This window comes from Oncorhynchus nerka, linkage group LG13 (genome assembly GCF_034236695.1).
Source record: "Oncorhynchus nerka isolate Pitt River linkage group LG13, Oner_Uvic_2.0, whole genome shotgun sequence".
NCBI lineage: Eukaryota > Metazoa > Chordata > Actinopteri > Salmoniformes > Salmonidae > Oncorhynchus > Oncorhynchus nerka.
In genome coordinates this window covers 68,404,513-68,426,010 of record NC_088408.1, presented here as the reverse complement: position 1 = coordinate 68,426,010, position 21,498 = coordinate 68,404,513, and the positions used below count along the sequence as shown (strand labels likewise).

Sequence of the window (21,498 nt, the reverse complement as noted above, 5' to 3'; positions counted from 1 at the left end):
TAAAAACAATCAAGCATCCCAGAAAAGTGCTAGAAAATAGACTACATTAACATATGAAGCCTAAGAAACAATGTTAAAGAAATCAATAACTTGCTAGTAATAGATGACATTCAAATTCTGACTATCTCTGAAACTCATTAGCAATACATGGCTATAACATCTGCAGAAAAGACAGAAATGCCAATGTCGGCAGGGTTGCGGCCTATATACAGAGCCACATGGTTGAATATTGCCATACTGTTGAAGTAATATGACTACAGGTTCACCTGCATCACCGAAAGCCCATTCTTGTGGGAAGCTGCTATAGACCACCAAGTGCTAACAGTCAGTATCTGGATAATAAGTGTGAAATGCTTGATAATGTATGGGATATCAGCAGACAGGTATATTTCCTCTGTGATTTCAAAATTGACTGGCTTTTATTTAGCTGCCCACTCAAGACAAAGCTTCAAACTGTAACCAGTGCCTGCAACCTGGTTCAGCTTAGCAGACAACCCACCAGGGTATTTACAAAAAGCACAGGAATGAAATCATCAACATGTATCAATCACATCTTTATGAATGCTGAAGAAATTAGCTTTAAAGCAGTATCCAAATCCATCTGATGTAGTGATCACAATATACTAGCCATATCAACGAAAACCAAAGTCCAAAGGCAGGGCCTAATATGTATAAGGTCAGACAAAAAGTTTTGTAGGGATTCTTTTGTTGATGATATAAAGAATATTTGATAGTCGGTGGTGTGTAATGAGGAGCAACTAGACGCTGCACTTGACATATTTATGAAATTGCATGCACCCACTAAGATAATTACTGTAAAAACTGTTAAATCCCCTTGATTGATGAGGAATTTAAAAATTGTATAGTTGAGAAGGATGAGGCAAAAGGTGTGGCAAATAAGTCTTGAGCAAATTGAGAAATCATGTGACTAAACTGAATAAAAAGAAAAAGCAACTATACTATAAAACAAAGATTAATTATATAAACAATGATAGTAAAAAGCTTGGAAGAAGCTTGTGAAATTTGGGCAAAAAGTCAAACTCAGCTCCATCATTCATTGAATCAGATAGCTCGTTCCTCACAAAACCCACTGATATTGCCAACTACTTGAATCAATTTTTCATTGGCAGGATTAGCAAACTTAGGCATGACATACCAGCAACATATGCCGACACTACACGTCCAAGTAATAAAATTTTTAAAAAAATGTACCTTTTATTTAACTAGGAAAGTCAGTTAGGTACAAATTCTTATTTACGATGATGGCCTACACAGTATAACTGACCAAATTATGAAAGACAAGCATTGTCATTTTTTCATTCCCTAAAGGGAGCGTGGAAGAGGTGAAAAAATTGTCTATCAACAATGACAAGTCACTGGAATCTGTCAACTTGGATGAGGATAATACCAGACGATATTGCCACTCCTATTTGCCATATCTTCAATCTAGGGCCTACCAGAAAGTGTGTGCTCTCAGGCCTGCATTGAGGGAAGCAAAAGTAATTCCTCTACCCAAGAATAGTAAAGCCCCTTTACTGGCTCAAGTAGCCGACCAATCAGCCTGTTACAAACCCTTGGTAAACTTTTGTAAAAAACGGTGTTTGACCAGATACAATTATATTTTACAGTAAACAAATAGACAACAGACTTTCAGCACGCTTTTATAGGGAAGGACATTCAACATGCACAGCACTTACTCAAATGACTGATGATTGACAAACAAATTGATGATTAAAAGATTGTGGGGCTATTTTGTTCGAATTTATTGCGGCTTTTGACATTATCGATCATATTCTGCTGCTGTAAAACTTTGTGTTTTGGCTTTACACCCCTGCTATATTTTGGATAAGACTTACCTGTCTAACAGAACACAGAGGGTGTTCTTTAATGGAAGCCTCTCCAACATAATCCAGGTAGACTCAGGAATTCCCCAGGGCAGCTATCTAGGCCCCTTACATTTTTCAATCTTTACTAATGACATTTCATGGCTTTGAGTAAAGCCAGTGTGTCTGTGTATGCGCATGACTCAACACTACACACGTAAGCTACTACAAATCCAAATCAAATCAAATTGATTGATATAGCCTTCTTACATCAGCTGATATATCAAAGTGCTGTACAGAAACCCAGCCCAAAACCCCAAACAGCAAGCAATGCAGGTGTAGAAGCACGGTGGCTAGGAAAAATTCCCTAGAAAGGCCAAAACCTAGGAAGAAACCTAGAGAGGAACCAGGCTATGAGGGGTGGACAGTCCTCTTCTGGCTATGACGGGTGGGGATAATAACAGAACATGGCCAAGATGTTCAAATGTTCATAAATGACCAGCATGGTCAAATAATAATAATCACAGTAGTTGTCGAGGGTGCAACAAGTCAGCACCTCAGGAGTAAATGTCAGTTGGATTCTCATAGCCGATCATTCAGAGTATCTCTACCGCTCCTGCTGTCTCTAGAGAGTTGAAAACAGCAGGTCTGGGACAGGTAGGTGAACAGGTCCGGGTTCCGTAGCCTCGGGCAGAACAGTTGAAACTGGAGCAGCAGCACAGCCAGGTGGACTGGGGACAGCAAGGAGTCATCATGCCAGGTAGTCCTAAGGCATGGTCCTAGGTCACAGGTCCTCTGAGAGAAAGAAAAAGAAAGAAAGAAAGAAAGAAAGAAAGAAAGAAAGAAAGAAAGAAAGAAAGAAAGAAAGAAAGAAAGAGAATGAATTAGAGCGAGCATACTGAAATTCACACAAGACACGAACCGGCTCACAGCCCGTAACAAAAGGGAGACAACGTGGAGATAAGGAGTAACAAAATATATATTTATTAAATAAGTAACTAAGTATAATATACAATGGTGTGTGTAATCAGTAATCAGTAGTGTAAGTGAGTGTTTTGCATGCATGAATGTGATAATGCAGGGTGTTGAAAGATGCTAAAGCAAAAAAACACCAAGAAACACAACAAAATCTATAAAGGTGTCTGCATGGAGAGAGTCTCCTCCATGAATGGGGAAGTGGTGTATTTATCCTGGGACACACCGGGCCCAGGTGTTTCCCATGTAGCTGACGACCCTCCCAACTCCGCCCACCGGCATCCTAATAAGGAAACAAGAACAAAGAGAGAATACGGCAGACAGAGTGGGAGGGTCATCACACCCCCCCCCCCATAAATACGGGGACCAACAAGGACCCCGGAACAACATACCAGCCTCTGCGTCCCAAATTTATGAGAGGTTACGTGTTCACGCTTCCAATTTGCACTAACCAACCTCCTCCCCAGACCTCCGTAACCTTCGCACAGGAAGCAACATTTAAGAGGAATGAAGAAAACAAGACCAGGATGGAACAGACAGGACAGAGCGAACATGACAATACGAAACAATGGTCAGTCACGTAAATATTTAGGAACAGGGCGCATGAGAGAGCGCATCAGCAATCACGTTTTCAGTCCCCCGGATGTGCCGCACATCGAGATGAAATGAATGTAAAAAATAAACACCATCTCATTATCCTCTGGTTAGGACACATCATGGACCTCAAAAAAAGTGAGAGGGTTATGGTCGGTGTAGACCACAATAGGTACTACCCCCGACCCGACATACACTTCGAAGTGTTGTAGCGCCCAAATGAGTGCTAGCGCTTCCTTTTCAATAACCGAATAGTTCAACTGATAATCGTTAAACTTTTTGGAAAATAAACTAACAGGCCTTTCAACCCCAGACACATCTGCTTGGAGCAAAACTGCACCTGCCCCCACATGACTAGCATCCACCTGCAAGGTAAATGACAAATCCACGCGAGGAGCAGCCAGCACCGGAGTTGAGGTAAGCAACCTCTTTGCATCTTCAAAAGCGTGTTGACAACGAGTAGACCAAACGTAAACAGCCTTAGCTTTCAGCATATCTGTCAAGGGAGCGACCACAGTAGAGAAGTTATTACAAAAACTACGGTAATAACCAATCATGCCCAAGAAACGCATCAGTTCCTTTTTAGTAGTTGTTGGTGGAAAAGCATCAATAGCTACAACTTTTGCCCGAACAGGACGCACTTCACCCTGCCCAACCACCTTTCCAAGGTATGTAACGGTTGCCTGAGCAAACTCACATTTAGCCAGATTGATCGTGAGGTGACCCGCAGCCAGACGTTCAAACAAGGCTTGAATACGGGACAGATGTTCTTCCCAAGTATCTGCATATATCACTACATCATCCAAATAAACAGCGCACCCGGTCAGACCGGCGACAACCCTGTTCATAAGTCGCTGAAAAGTGGCAGGTGCATTACGCAGACCGAAACTCATAACCGAATACGAGTACAGACCAAAGGGTGTAATAAAGGCAGAGATTTCATGTACCCTAGTCGTCAGTGGCACCTGCCAATAGCCTTTTAACAGGTCAAATTTGCTCACAAACTTAGCTGCACCGACTTGATCAACACAGTCCTCCATCCGAGGAAGAGGAAATGAATCTGGCTTTGTGACACTGTTTACCTTACAAAATCGGTTTGTTCCATCCGGTTTACTGACCAAGATACAGGGAGAAGCCCAACTGGAGAAAGAAGGCTCTGCTATCTTACTCTCCAGCATGTACCTGACCTCAGCATCCAGACAACGCAGTTTCTCTGAAGAAACTCTATAGAACCGCTGACGAATGGGGTCAGCATCTCCAATGTCAATATCATTCTATTAAGTTTGTAGGTTTGTATCAGAAAACAAACCTGAACATCTCAGAATCAGACCAACCATCTCTTTCCGCCCATCAACAGGTAGGTGAGTGAGAATACTGCCTAAAATATCCAGTGTCTCTGAATTTTTAATCTACCCTGCAATATACAATTGTCAGGACCAGGAACATCTTCCTCCTCATGCACAGACCTAGCATGACAAGAACCCAAGGAAACAACGGTATCAGCCAAAAGAACAGGTTTTACCGTCCTCTGTAGACTCCCACTGTTCAGTCTCAGAGGATATAATAGGGTTTTAACACATTTACATGGCACAGCTGGTATGCCTTCCTCTGTTCAGGAGTGGCAATTAGATAATTTTGCTCAGTGTACTGGCGCACCACTGTATATGGACCTTGAAACTTGGCTTGAAAAGGAGAACCAACAATTGGCAGCAGAGCAAGAACCTGGTCACCCAGACTAAAGTGACGAGGCTCAGTTCGGCGATCAAATATGCCCTTCATCCTCTCCTGTGAAGATGATAACTTCTCTTTAGCCATTTCACCAGCAGCATACAGGCATCGCCGGAAATCACACACATAAGATAACAGGGTCTGAGGAGGCTCGGGAGACTTCCAGTCATCCTGGAGAACAGATACAAGTCCACGCACCCTATGTCCAAACACAAGGTCATTTGGACTGAAACCTGTGCTCTCCTGTGAAACCTCCCTAGTGGCGAACAGTAACCAAGGCAACCCCTCTTCCCAATCCTTATCCATCTCAGTACAATAAGCTCTCAACAAAGACTTAAGTGTGTGATGGAAACGTTCCAGTGCTCCTTGACTTTGCGCGTGATAGGCGCTAGACAAATTGTGTTTAATATGGAGCTGTTGAAGAACCTGACTAAACAGACTAGAGGTGAAATTAGATCCTTGATCACTCTGAATGACCTTAGGGATTCCAAACAGTGAGAGAAACCGAGTCAAAGCTTTAAACACAGACTTAGTCGTGATAGAACGGAGAGGATAGGCAGCAGGAAACCTAGTGGTGTGACACATCAGAGTGAACAGGTAACTACTACCCTTTTTAGAACGAGGCAGAGGACCCACACAGTCAATAATCATATACTCAAAAGGTTGGCTGAGTACAGGAATAGGAAACAATGGTACCGGCTTTAACAGCTTGATTAGGTTTTCCACAGGCACAATTTGGTCACGCAACTCTTCTAATGTGGGGTCAGCCTGTTGCGCATTGATTAGACCTGAGCTGGTTACAGATAACGGGATAACAGGGAAAACAGTGACATACTTCTTTGTATTATTATCATTAGTCGGCGCAGTGACCAGTTCACCATGGCTCATAGAACGTGTCACTGCACATGCAGAGAACACCTCTGGGAAACTCTGTACACTCTCATCAGGAATCCCAACAAACGACGGCTTAGTGGAAACCACTAGAGATGGGAACACGACAGGCCATACATGCTCACCAGCCAAGTTATTCCCAAGGATAACGTTGATACCCTCAATAGGCAACGAAGGACGCACCCCCACAACAACTTCACTCTTCACCAGCCCACAATCCAACATCAGTTTATGCAACTGGAACTGACAGAGTGTTCAAACCTATTCCCCTAATTAGAACACTATTCACAGAATCAGTCTCAGCAGAAAAGGGTAAAACAGATTCCAACACAAATGATTCAGAGGCACCTGTGTCTCTCAGGATCTTCACTGGCAATAGGTCCTTACTTCCTAACATAGACACAAAACCTTCTGTAATGAAAGGTAAATAGTCTGGATCAATATGGACTTTCACATGCTCCTGGGCCTGAGGCATTGAGTCATGAGTGAACTGATGTAGAACAGGCGCAGCTAACGCGGTAGGCTTAGATTTAGCACCCTTTAGAGTAAGCACCCTTTGACCTGAGAAGTGGACATTCGTTTTTCCAATGACCTGAACCTCGACAGTAGTGACACTCTTGACCAAAGTCAGCTTTACCACGGGAATCAGGCTCAACCCTATTTGAATAGAACTCTGCCCCTGAACCAAAGTATCTCGGTGAGCGAAGCCCAAATCTATCCGAACGCCCCCACTCATTCCGAATACGGGGCTCTGCAAAGACACTTTTGTGAGTCAACACATACTCGTCCGCCAAAACCACAGCTTCAGAGACACTTTACTTTTCGTTCATTAATATACGTGGCAATACGATCAGGGATTGTGTCCTTAAATTGTTCTAACATAATCAGATCACACAGCCCTTGGAAAGTCACAACTGCAGAGGTGGAACACCAGTGATTAAACTGTAAAGATAATTCTCGTGCAAACTCAACATGAGTCTGTTTATCATCCCTTTTTAAAGTTCTAAATCGTTGGCGGTAAGCCTCAGGGACCAATTCATAAATCTGTAACACAGCTGTTTTAACCTTATCATAACTGCCACTGTCGTGTACACTAAGAGCTGAATATGCCTCCTGCGCTTTACCAGTCAGCACACACTGCAACATTAAAGTGCGATCAGAATTAGGCCAATTCCTAGCGTCAGCAACACACTCAAACAACGAAAAGAATGTCTCAGGGTCCTTTTCAGGCAATAACCGTAAGTTCCCAACAATATCAAATGTGTCCGGGGCACGACCAAAAGAGGAACGACCCCTAGGTAAATCTGGGTCACCTTCCCAGAACAAACTCTCCCCTGAGATCTTTCCTTCCCAAACCAACTCTAGCCATTCTTGTTGCAACTTGATTTTAGCACCCTCCATATCTTGTTTAAATGCCAATTCCTTTTCATACTTTACCCGATCATGCTCCCAATCATGCTCTAGCTTCTCATGATCATGCTCTAGCTGTAACAGAAGCAGTTCTGTCTGCTGTTCAAAAAGAAGACTACTAGGACTAACCGATGGAATTGTAACAATATGGGGGGACAACGAGTCCTCAGCAGCGGCTGGCCCAGTGGTAACTTCAAGAATACCACTCTCCATCAGATTGGCCTTCAATATCAACCTAATAGAATTCTTTAGACGTTTATCACTAATTTCAACCTTGTAGTGTTCAGCGACCTTCAACAGCTGTTCTTTAGTACCTAATTCTAACAATTCCTCTGATGGAAAGCGAATGAACTCAACTACATAAGACGCCATAGTTACAAAAAAAAAAATTCTCGCTCTTCCCCTCTGCTGAGCACACCAGACCACAACCAGAGAAATGACAATCACCCTGAGCACCACAGAAGAGAGATGAGATACGGAGCTTCCCCAAAACCTACAATAACTCAACCTGTCACGAACCTCGCTGAAGAGGGTGCCTCTTCCTGTTCGGGCGGGGCTCGGCGGTCGTCGTCACCGGCCTATTAGCTGCCATCGATTCTTTTTCCGTTTGTGGTTGTTATTGGTTTATTGGGTACACCTGTTTTGTATTAGGGTTTGTTTGTAGGGTATTTAAGGGCACTAGGCCTGCTGGGTATTTTGTGCGGGCTTGTTAATTGTTACTCTGTGTTTGATGGTGTATTGCTTTTCGTGTTCTTTGTTTATTCCGGTCTATTTTTGTCCTGTTGTTTTTGGACTGGCAACTTATACGCCTTGTGTGTTGGCGTCATTCATTTTTGGTTGCACCAGTGAATAAATGTTTGATAAACGACAGAACACTGCTCTCTGCGCCTGATTCCACCCACCACTCATAGTTTATGTAACACAACCCTAGTCTTCATGCGGATTTGCGGTGGGTATTTACGCACTGTAGCCTGCTGGCAAGGAAATAAAACTCCCCAGCATGCTGGCAAATTCCACCAAGCCACGGATGTGCCCCGAGACAACTGCTCAGTCCACAGACACCACACAAAAATAACAAACATTAACCATGCCCAACATATTCCAAAAATAAGCTAAGCCTATCAGGGGAAAAAAGCTATAGCTCCGGATAGCAAGTTCCACTACCCTACCCAAATTTCCCACAGAGGTACACAGCCGATTACTCACCTCCTCAGACTGATGTCCCAACAGAAAGTAGAACAAGAGTTTCCAGGCTAGGCAGGGCCTGGAAAAGAACCATTATCTCTCTCCAACGCAGCACACAAACCAAACAACAAAAGCAACCAAAACTGGGCCTATCAACCTCAAACAAACAAAATATGCAAACCAAACACGTACCTCCACATTCTACCAAACCAATATGTTCAAAAAATCCCGGATGAGCCCCCACTTGTCAAGAACCGGCTCAAAGCCCGTAACAAAAGGGAGCCAACCCAGACGCCCCCCTTACTACAGCGACTGAAATGACTGCAACACTTAACAAAGAGCTGCAGGTAGTTTCACAATGGGTGACAAGGAATAAGTTAGTCCTAAATATTTAAAATAAAAAACTCAACAGCATTGTATTTGGTACAAATCATTAATTAAACCCTAAACCTAAACTTAATCTTGTATTGAATGATGTGGAAATTGAGCAAGTTGAAGTGAATAAACTGGAGTAACCCTGGATTGTAAACTGTCATGGTCAAAACATGTTCATACAACAGTAGCTAAGATGGGCAGAAGTCTGTCCATAGTAAAGCGCTGCTCTGCCTTAGCAACACTATCAACAAGGCAGGTCCTACAGGCCCTAGTTTTGTCGCACCTGGACTACTGTTCAGTTCTGTGGTCAGGTTCCACAAAGAGGGACTTTGGAAAATTGCAATTGGCTCAGAACAAGGCAGCACGGATGGCCCTTGAATGTACACAACATTAATAATATGCATGTCAATCTTTCATGGCTCAAAGTGGAGGAGAGATTGACTTCATCACTACTTGTTTTTGTAAGAAGGGTTGACAAGCTGATTACACCAAGCTGTCTGTTTATACTACTAGCACACAGTTCAGACACCCATGCATACCCCACAAGACATGTCACCAGAGGTCTTTCAAAATCCCCAAGTCTAGAACAGACTATGGGAGGCGCACAGTACTAGATAGAGCCTTGACTACATGGAACTCTATTCCACATCAGATAACTGATGCAAGCAGTAGAATCAGATTTAAAAAACAGATAACAAAACACCTTATGAAACAGCAGGTACGGTGAAGAGACACACATACTGGTACAGACACACGCATATGCACACAAACGCTAGCACACACACTACACACGTACATTGTAGTATTGTTATATGGTGGTATTATACATTTTGTATTGTAGATATGTAGTGGTGTAATAATGTTATATGATGTACTGTTTTATCTTTTGTTTTTAATGTGTCATGTAAGAGCCTTAATAATTTTTCATGTTCAAAATTATGCACTCTCCTCAAACAATAGCATGGTATTCTTTCACTCTAATAGCTACTGTAAATTGAACAGTGCAGTTAGATTAACAAGAATTTAAACTTTCTGCCAATATCAGATATGTCTATGTCCTGGGAAATGTTCTTGTTACTTACAACCTCATATTAAACGCATTAACCTATGTTAGCTCAACCGTCCTGTGGAAGGGACACCAATCCCAAAGAAGTAATGTGTTTGGACCCCAGGAGGAAGGCAGCAGCTAATTGGGATCCCTAATACATACAAATACAAAAGTGGGAATGTTCCCCAACTGTGAACTTTTTCAAGGATACATAATGGAAAATAGTTTATCTTATAACCTTTTTACATTCATATAAACCATTATTCAATCAAGCTTAATAGGCTTACAAATTGGCAAGCACGAATGACTATCTTAAAATATACAGTTGAATTCGGAAGTTTACATACACCTTAACCAAATACATTTAAACTCAATATTTCACAATTCCTGACATTTAATCATAGTAAAAATGTCCTGTCCTAGGTCGGTTATGATCAACACTTTATTTTAAGAATGTAAAAAAACATTTGGGGCCCATTCCTCCTGACAGAGCTGGTGTAACTGAGTCAGGTTTGTAAGGCCTCCTTGCCCACACAAGCTTTTTCAGTTCTGCCCACAAATGTTCTATAGGATTGAGGTCAGGGCTTTGTGATGGCCACTCCAATACCTTGACTTTGTTGTCCTTAAGCCATTTTGCCACAACTTTGGAAGTATTCTTGGGGTCATTGTACATTTGTAAGACCCATTTGCGACCCAAGTTGTAACTGATGTCTTGAGATGTTGCTTCAATATATCCAAATAATTTTCCTTCCTCATGACGCCATCTATTTTGTGAAGTGCACCAGTCCCTCCATGTCGATATAAGACTCGGTTTACTGTGGATATAGATACTTTTGTACCTGTTTTCTCCAGCATCTTCACAAGGTCCTTTGCTGTTGTTCTGGGATTGATTTGCACTTTTCGCACCAGAGTATGTTCATCTCTAGGAGACAGAACACATCTCTTTCCTGAGCGGTATGACTGCGTGTTCCCATGGTTCTTGCGTACTATTGTTTGTACAGATGAATGTGGTACCTTCAGGCGTTTGGAAATTGCTCCCAAGGATGAGCCAGACTTGTGGAGGTTATAAAATTTTTTTATGAGGTCTTGGCTGATTTCTTTTGATTTTCCCATGATGTCAAGCAAAGAGGCACTGAGTTTGAAAATAGGCCTTGAAATACATCCACAGATACACCTCCAATATGTCAATTAGCCTATCAGAAGCTTCTAAAGCCATAACATAATTTTCTGGAATTCTCCAAGCTGTTTAAAGGCACAGTTAACTTAGTATATGTAAACTTCTGACCCACTAGAATTGTGATACAGTGAATTATAAGTGAAATAATCTGTCTGTAAACAATTGTTGGAAAAATTACTTGTGTCATGCACAAAGTAGATGTCCTAACCGACTTGCCAAAACAATAGTTTGTTAACAAGAAAAGTGTCCAACCTAAGTGTATGTAAACTTTAAACTTTACTTTAAATTTACAGACAGACAAGGGCACAAGCCAACACTTTAATTTACAGAATAATTTACCAACACAGTATTTGTTTTTATTGAGTCCGCCAGATCGGAGGCAGTAGTGCTGACAAGGCGTTATATTGATAGGTGCGCGAATTGGCTTATATTGGTGTCCTGCCTGAGAATTCCAAATGTTGCAAGTACTTTAAGGTTTCAGGGAAAATATATGGGAGTAAAAAAGTACATATTTTCTTTAGCGGAGTAAAAGTAAAAGTTGTCCAAAATTATAAATAGTTAAGTAAATTACAGATACCCAAAGTAGTACTTCAAAGTATTTTTACTTAAGGACTTTATCCCACAGCGGGTCTGTGTGAATGGTGCTCTGCTTTCTTGCAGGTAAATTAACACTTCCATTGTTGAACACCTCCTTAATTTAAAATGCACACAGACCCATGGTTTAAAGGCCCAGTGCAGTAAAAGTGAAGATACCTTAATAGAAAATGACTCTATTAAAGTGAAAGCCACCCAGTAAAATTCTACTTGAGTAAAAGTCTAAAGGTTTTTGGTTTTAAATATACTTAAGTATCAAAAGTAAATTGAATTTCTAAAATATTCTTAAGTTTCAAAAGTAAAAGTATAAATAATTTAAAATTCCTGATATTTAGTAAACCAGACTGCACTATTTTCTTGTTTTTAAAAATATATTTATGGGTAGCTCGGGGCATACTCCTACAGTCAGACATACTGTAATTTACAAACAAAGCATGTGTGTTTATTGAGTCCGTCAGAACAGAGGCAGGTGGGATGACCAGGAATGTTCACTTAATAAGAGCATGAATTGGACCATTTTCCTGTCCCGCTAAGCATTCAAATGTAACGAGTACTTTTATCAGGGAAAATGTGTCAGGGAAAATGTGTGGAGTAAAAATAACATTATTTTCTTTGGGAATGTAGTGAAGTAAAAGTTGTGAAAATGATGATAATTCCCTTTTAGTGTAAGAGCTGTTTGAAAATACCGCCAGACATTTCAACCTGTTTTAGTTGGGAGGGAGTTTTGGCCTGCTTGGTTACATCACCAGGCTGTAAATGAGTTAATAGACCAATAAGAAAGAGAGTTCCATACCTATCTGCCAATAACAGCTATTTTGCTCCACTCAGACCACTACCAGAAAATCTTAGCTAAATTATTACTTGAGAAATTGCTCTTTGCTAAGAAGATACTTTGTTTCTTTTTGACCATTTTAATTGAAAACAATTACAGTATGGTACTTAATTGTTACTCAGAAATGATTTGATATTAAGATAAAAACGGCTGCATCGGACCTTTAGCCTATCCAAGCTGCTCTACAATGGCATATCATCAGAGATGCTTCGGCTTGCCCAGTGATGTGCAGAATAGGCTATATTAATTATTGTAGGCTAAGGGAGAGGTCAAAATGCACACAATAGTTACCCGGGGGAAATGGGTATTTATCTAATTTAGTCCATTGGAGGGTCATGTAATTTGTAATCGATGAAATGTCACATTGCTCTGGAATTAGTTGCTTATTATAGTATATGATGTGTGCCCAATGATGCCCCTGATTCCTGATTCTCTGCGGGCCACGTAATATAAAGTGCACCTAGTGCGGTCTCAATAAAATAAAACACAATAGAGGAGAGCCTACAGTAGGGGAGAACGAGGTATGTTGTCACACTTTTCACGCTGTCTAACATTTACTGCGCACAATACATCACAATGGAATAAATGAAAGATGGAAGTCTTGGGCACATATTTTGTATTCATTACATCTTCATATCTTATTTCAGTCCGGAGTTGTAGACCGTTAAATAGAGAGTGTGCACTTACGATAATTTGCCCCATCAGCGGGTAAATTGTCACACTACATCGGGTAAATTGTCACATTGGATTATCAATCAAATAAGAACACAACTAATTAATTGTTACTATCAAAATAAAAACAATCATGCCGAGAGAATCTGGCAAATCATGCCTTTCAATCAAAACAATAATGTTGGCAGAGCACACATTAATTAAGTGGTACAGCCACTTTACTTTGAACTTTGAAATCGAACGTTCTCTGTCGTGCACATAGATACACAGTAATTGTTGGAATCGGAATTGAATGCAATGCTGCAGATAACTTGCTTAAATGTTTAAAGTCTTAACATAACAGACGTGGTGTTTAAACACACTAATGCACTAATGCACAGTTTTGTAACAGCCTATACGACACACATCCGTGTCAGACTAATCAGACTCATCTTCAGAGTCACAGTGCTGGCACACATAAATTGCCTGGCCTGAGGTGCAAGCATCACGGGCCCATTTGTTGCATCTCACACACTTCACCCAAGTTTCCTTTGGAAGGCTGTTTGAAAATGGCTCCACACAGATGAGGCAGAAGCTCTCCTCTTCATCTGATGATGACTCTTGTACCATTTTTCTTTTTTTAGCTGCCGCCTTGTTCTTTGCAGTTCCAGATTTTGACTCCTCCCCCTTGCTTCCCTTTCTTCGGAAACAGCCTTTTGCTAGATTGTGCCTTATTCTTTTCCATTTCTAGTGCCTGGTTCACTGGTGTGTCAGTTATAATTGCCGTTTTGCGCCATTTTCTTCCTTTGCAAGCTGGTTTTTGGGGCCAGCTTTTGGATATGGCCGGATGTCCTCTGGAGTTGGTAGTCTGCTGTCAGCTATGGGATTGCTGGGCGAGGGTGAGCTGGTGCTAGCATAAGAACTGGGGCAAGCCTGTGTCTGAGCTCGTGCTAGGCAAGGTTGGAATGGTGCTGGGGCCTGGCAGGTTGGTGTTGGGGCCTGGCAGGGCTGAAATTGTGCTGGAGCCTGACAGGTTGGTGATTGGGCCTGGCAGGGCAGGGTTGGTGCTGGGGCCTGGTAGGGTTGGGTTCTGAATGGGTCGATCTGTAACGTAGGATGGTGCAAACTCGGTTTCCAGAAATACATCCCTGTTGTAAGGTTGTACCCCAACCACCCAAAAGCCAGTCTGAATGTTCAAGGGGGCTGCAGCCAGAGGAAAGGCGATTGCCACAATCCCAGGAATGTTATAACAGCATAATTATGCCAATTTTGGGGGCATAATTGAGTCCATCAATGGACAGATGAGACTCGTGGTTATCCAAAAGGAGTAAACAGGGCTTCCACTCCGAGCTGGACTTTTCTTTTTCTGTCCACATTGGCGCAAACTTCAACTAGAGTGCCACAGCAAACTGGTAGGCAAGTCTTCTGGCTTTGAATAGACAACCACTTGTTGGCGTGGCTGTCTGACTTTCAACTTCTTCTCTGGTAACCTTTTGACAATACGGAGTCAGAGTACAGTAATTTATGTAAAAATCCTTTGCTGTAGTCCTGATTGATTTGTTCTGCAACCTCACCTGCCTCACTGCCTTTAACATTATGGCAGGTGGTGTGCTGCCATTCTCTGTTTTGCTTTTATAATTTCTAACCATCTTTATTCCCTTCCCCTATTTCTTTCTTTCCTTCCTTCCTTTCTTCTTTCCTTCAAAAACACATTTCCTCACTGCAATGACATATTCATTACAGGCGTATTACTCCCACCTCCCTGTCTACTATCCTTGTTGCCACAATGCAATTCATAACACCACACTAAATTCATGACACTGTATAAAGCAGTTTGTGTGTGTGTGGATATACCATCTCATACAGTAGGCATGTAGTGTTAGTACACAAACACACACACACACACACACACACACACACACACACACACACACACACACACACACACATACAGAGCCTGTCTTCTGTAGTCCAGGGATATGTCTGCTGCTCTAAACTATGCGTATATACAATAATAATTTACAATAACATTTAAAACTATTATCAGAGCTGATTACACAATATCACAATATTTTTGAGCATGTTCTATGTGTCTATGTATACTGGGGCAAGTTCTCACGTGTGAAGATTTACCCCAAGGCAATTGAGACAACTTGCCCCAAACTGACATGTGTGCTAATGTTGGCTAAATCTCAAGGTTAGCTCAACATAGGACTGCAGCTAAAGTATCAAAAGACATGTTATTGTCTCCTCTACTCAGTGCAAAATGATAACTTTGAACATCCATACCTAACATAGTTTTATTGCATAAAATGTAAAGTGCCAATTTTTTACTTTTGAAGGGGAAAACTAAGAAACTTGTGCTCACCTCAGATTGGAGTGACCTTGACCACATGTGAACAGGAAGTTGACCATAGAACATGTAGTCAAACAAAGTAGCTATTTGATTTTTGAGATTGCGCCTCTAGTGTTGGAGGTATGAACGGTTGACAACTCACCTCGCTCTCCCCTACCTGTACAATGTGCTGAACTATGCATGCTGCAGTAAACTAATTGTGTTGCCATGACTAAGTATAGCTACACTAAACACACACACACACACAAGCTAGCCCTGTTGTGCAGCCTGCACGGTCTCTGTCTCTCCCTGTTGTTTAAAATAACAGCTGACCACCAAAACCTGTCTGTGTGATATGTCAGACTTGCCACAGCAATGATACTATGAAGCCATCAAAAATGTTTAAACAAAGCATCCACATCTCAAGGATAAAACAGACGATTTATTTGAACAAAAAAGAGATGGTCAACAAAACAAAAATGCTGCACAATAATGTTACAGACAATTGAGATTTGACTGAAGAATTCAAACAGTACTTACTCTCTCATAACATTCCCAAGTGTCAGGATCCTTTCACAATAGTTGATAAGCTGGTCATGCCCTCGGTCATTGATGCTTGCCGAGTGGTTTTAGGCCCAATTGCTGCTACAAAGACCAGTGAAATCCCCCTTTCAAATGACACAGTCACGCATAGAATCCAGGATATGGCAGATGATATTAAACCACATGCAGGTTTTAGACAGAGCCGCACATCAAATTGGTTTGCAATCCAATTAGATGAGACAACTGACATTTAAAATGCCCTCTTCTTCTATATATTTGCTACATACTGTATATGAAGAATTTATTTGTTGCAAAGATTTGCCTCAGAATACAACTGCAGGTGAAATATTCTGTGTTCTGAAAGAGTACATTATGGGACATGGATTACAATGGGACCGTTGTATCGGGATCTGTAGGCCAACCCAAGAGACTGCTGCTCAACCTAACCAGGCAGGGACACATAAGAGACCTTTTCCAAGCAAAAGATAAAATAGCGGATTTCAAGAAAAAGCTACGTGTCTGGAGAGACCAAGTAGATAGTCATTTTCGATATGTTCTCTCTTTTCTTAACTCGGGCTGATGTGAATGATGTAGATATGGATAACATGTGTATGATACTGGAGCTCTGCTGTGACCAAGGCCAGCACACTCATTTTAATGAGATGTGCTTGTCCACATTCTGGCTGTTCAGAAGTGGAGAATACCCGCCTGCTCAAACAACATACAAACTCCAAGTCAGTCAAGAGCAAGCCAGGTAGCCTAAGAAGGAAAAATAATGTATTATTATTATTTCAAGGCTGTGGAATTAAAAAAGATGCTGCATGTCTCCAGTTATGTCAAATGTCGTAGAATTGCATGAAATGCATTTATAAAAGGAAATGTTTTCTCGGACCACAAATAAGATGATAGATTCATGCAGTGCTTTTATTATAATGTACAGTATGTATTTTCCCCCTAGTCTTCGGTGGTCTACAAATCGACAATCTTCTGGCTACTTTGCCATGTAATGCTGACAAAACGAAGAACAGTTTCTAAAACTGCATATCTAAGGCTCTGGTCTGTTCTATGAGTGGGGTTAAAGGGTAGACATGTTCTCTGATATCCACTTTATACTTGTAATTGTTATTTTGGGTATAGGGGACGGTCACTTGTTTTTATTTCAAGCATTCAGGGAGGGTCAGGTAAAAAATATATTTTACTGATTTTAATTTCAGAGATCCTTTTTTTCTCCAGGTATCCCTCATTAGAAATACGTAGTCAGTCCCTAACTTGGTTGTTTAACCCCCCTGTTGTAGTCGTTTCATGTTAATTTATTCTGCGTTCCCGGTCCAAAATCACTGCCCGATTATAGCTGATTATAAATCCACAATAATACATATATCATCACCTAATGTTGTATTAGATATTTTTATCAACTTAAGTTCTTGTGAACATTACACGTTTTGAACTTCTATTTGCTATTTATGGCCTGTAGGCCTCATTGACCTGAGCTCACACAACTTGTTTGAGTAAAAAAAAAGCATAATGTTTGGATTATTTTGACTATAACAAAGACTCAGATGAAACATATTGTGCTATTTATCACAGACTACTTCACTATCAGTTTCCTGGCCTCTCTCCTCCTCACCAGTGTTATGATCAAAGATATGATCAAGAGCCTCACATACAGTATATTGTTTGGTCATTGTGCTGCCACAGAATGAATTGTGAGCAAGGCCTCAAATCTTTATATACCAGAGCTGTGAGAAAAGTCCTATATATTATTGAAACAATGTTGCAATTGTTTGTGAGAATGCCAACAGGTGTGGTCCCCGTGGGGGGAAGATTCTATTAGGGAAAGGTTCCCGTGGGGGTTGACAAGAAGGGGTGTGTGTGTGTGTGTGTGTGTGTGTGTGTGTGTGTGTGTGTGTGTGTGTGTGTGTGTGTGTGTGTGTGTGTGTGTGTGTGTGCATGCTCAAACACACATGCATGTGGGTGTCTGGGAGAGGAAGTGTGTCCATCTGATGAATGGGCATGTGCCTGAACTCAATTTTATACATTAATTGTAGTCTCACCCATTAATTTCTAATGACCGGTCATTTTTGACAGGGAACACCACAGGTGTACTAAAGTTAATTAAAACACCCAAAATGTAATGAAAATGATCAAAATGTATTTTATGTGTTTAGATGCCCTGTGTTGACAAAGTCATGGAGCCTTATGAAAATCAGATTAAATGAACTATATTTTTCAGAGAGAAAACGTGTAAATCGGTCCAAATCGACCGAAACACAACAGGAGGGTTAATTAAGCATAATAACTGTACTAGCTGAGAAAAGGTTAGAACTGGTAGGACCTAATAACGACTACAACAGTGACTGCATGAAGGTAAAGAATCAAAGAACCAATACATAAGAAGGTGCGGAGGTAGCCTAAAGGCTGGTCTCATATTTGGTCGCCGTTTCATTGACTACAGTGACTATGGAGCTCGTCCGTGCGTCCGGTGCCGAGTGTCATCAATCGGGCAGGTGAGATGAGATTTACGTATAGTAATCCACAAGGTGTCACTGTTGCTTGTCAATCAGCATCATGTGGGAAGTGGACACTGAACCCTAGACACGGATTGCGAAGAACGCTAATCAATATGTCCCATTTAAGACACCTGAATAATTTGGCAACATCAATTGGCATTTTTCTTTTGAATATCAGTTTGTAAGGAATGGGTTAAATATGTCAATACACTTCTTATTAGATATCTGAATTTTAGTGGACGCCCTGAGTGGCGCAGCGCTCTAAGGCACTGCATTTCAGTGCTCGAAGCGTCACTACAGACCCCCTGGTTCGAATCCAGGCTTTATCAGAACTGGCTGTGATTGGGCTTCCCACAGGGCGGCGCAAAATTGTCCCAGCGTCGTCCGTGATTGTAGATTAACTGACTTTCCTCGTTAAATAAAGGGTTCGGTTTAGATCGTGGCGACATCAGCGAGTTCCCACTGCGCACAGACGTTATTTCAATAACTAGTTTTGGTTGAGATGTCAACTAACGGGAATTCAACAAAAAATGGCACCATGTCAAAAAATATAAATCATAAAACCTGTTATCTTCATTAGGACCCCATCACATATGCGCTTTAAAGTGCGTGCGTGGGGTGCTGAGCGGTTCCTCCGCCTTTACTTCACACCACACGCCCCCTAGACCAAAATTTGGCCATGTAAATTGTGACTTGTGGGTTTAATTCCCCCAGAATTTTATACAAAGGATGTTGACAGTGCACTGTACCAGGATGGATTTAAGAGAGCGGAATTGTATGTCTTTATAAATTGGCTATATCTGCTGCAGGGAACATACCAGCGGAGGCAAATGCAAAACATTGCTTCATGCTGTATAGTCAGCTGCCACATAGAGTGTGGAAGTTTGATGAAAACGTATATAAAACAATAACTAACCTAACCACTACGTTGTTCTGTATCCGACAGGGGATTCGTACTTTTTGTTTCCGCAGTAAACAACCTGTGTTGGAGTTATTCGTGATTTTAAACGTTTTATTTCTACGGGTGAAACAGGACATCCGAAGATATGAAAACATATCGTGTGCAATTCGATCACAACTTGTGTCTTCTGCAGCTAAAGTATCAGTGACTCTCTGTGAAATCATTGGGGTTCGATGATAAGAACCCGTACGCAAGCGCCAAGAAACTTCAGCATCGGGAGTCACATCGCTGGGCAAATGATGCAGAGGAGACAGGGATGAAAAACGGGTGAAGACAGGGGATTAAAAATCTACCACAATCTGCATTAGAAATGTAAATTTTTCTAACAACTGCTTCCATGGTGATTCATGATCCCAAGAAGAAAACTCTCCCTAATAAGCTTGGTCGACAAAGCGGAACGACGCGCTCAAGTCACTATGCGCTAGATAGCGCTGAGCATGTTATTTTCAAATTTTAACAAGTATTTTTTATGACTGAATATTTATTAGTCTACACATTGCTGCGTTTTCATTAACATTCGGTATTCAGCAATGGGCACATTTTGCTGAGGGTTGTTCACTTTGGATGAGAGAAACGGCATGACTTTTGGAATTTAATAAACTATCATTTGGATGGTCAGTGGACATTAGTAAACATCTGTCCGTCAGTTTTGATGCATCCAAGTCTATGATTCGCCTCCCTTTTTGAATGATCCATTAACACTAAGTCTAAATATATTTTTATTAAAGGAGAAAAGAAACATGTTGCATCTCCGTGCGCTACAATCAATCATGGTACTTCTAGGGGGTAAGTGTGACATTATTTTAAACAATTGTTTATTTGTTATCATTGCAGCTCAGCTCTATGGTTCTGATATTTGAATAATTACATATGTATTCATTCTGGGAGTCTTCAACTGTGTGTTGGTGTTGTGCCATTTCATTTATCTCAAATCATAAATATATGTTGTATTGCTTGTTCAGGTAGTGAATTATTGCTCACCATGTTAACACCTTATTCAGATAGCTTCCTCATGGGAATCTTTAATCCCAAGGCCAAATGCTTCCAACAAAAGTACCTGCTGATTTTAATACGTCAGCATGGCATTGTCATTCCTTTAAGACCAGTTATCTACAGCACATTCAAATGCCCAGCTACATGTTGCAGAAGTATCTATCTCAAACAAGAGTTCATATGAGTTTGTTCAGTGAATCAAGTTTGCATTCGGCAAATGGAGTCAAAACAAGTGGTCTGCTCGATTTGTGTCTAAAACATTTTTCAAGTTGCAGTCTGTGACCACATCGGGCCTTTTCACACTGCATTGTTCTTAGTCCTGGTGTGAACACACCTATTGTGAGAGTCAACCTAACCTATAGGCCTACTGAGACTCAAGCTGCTGATACCATAGTCAAGATGCAGAGATAGAGGGCAATTAAAGTGATGCTCCAGAGCTTTTGTATTAATTCAGCCAGCAGTTTTGAAAGTGGTGCTCGTGAGCCAAAACGGGTCTCTGAAATTTTGCACAATGATGTACTACGTCATCCATTTTGTATGACATGTTAGGTCCTGCAAAAAATATATACATATGGAGGCAGCTTATGGTAGAGAAATGAGCATTAAATGATCTGGTAACACCTCTGATGGACATTCCTGCATTCAGCATGCCAAGGCTTCTTCTAAACCCATCGCTTTCTACGTACTACATATAATAATACGATGAAATGATGTCTTTACATTAAAAAGCTAAGTCTTTCAGAATTCCAGTCATTCCAATAAATTTGTCACATATACTCCCTCTCTGGCACTCGAGGTCACCAGGCTGCTCATTATTACGCACACCTGTCACCATCGGTACACGCAACAGACTCATCTGGACTCCATCCCCTG

General features: G+C 41.2%; 1 long non-coding RNA gene across 1 annotated transcript; it reads right to left on the bottom strand.

Annotated features, from left to right (window-relative positions):
* Positions 1-358: 358 nt before the first annotated feature.
* Positions 359-15,695, bottom strand: LOC135574613 (uncharacterized). Its single transcript, XR_010465483.1, has 2 exons — positions 15,652-15,695; positions 359-2,618 (listed from the first exon to the last, which is right to left on the bottom strand). It is a non-coding gene; the product is annotated as an uncharacterized LOC135574613 (long non-coding RNA).
* Positions 15,696-21,498: the final 5,803 nt, after the last annotated feature.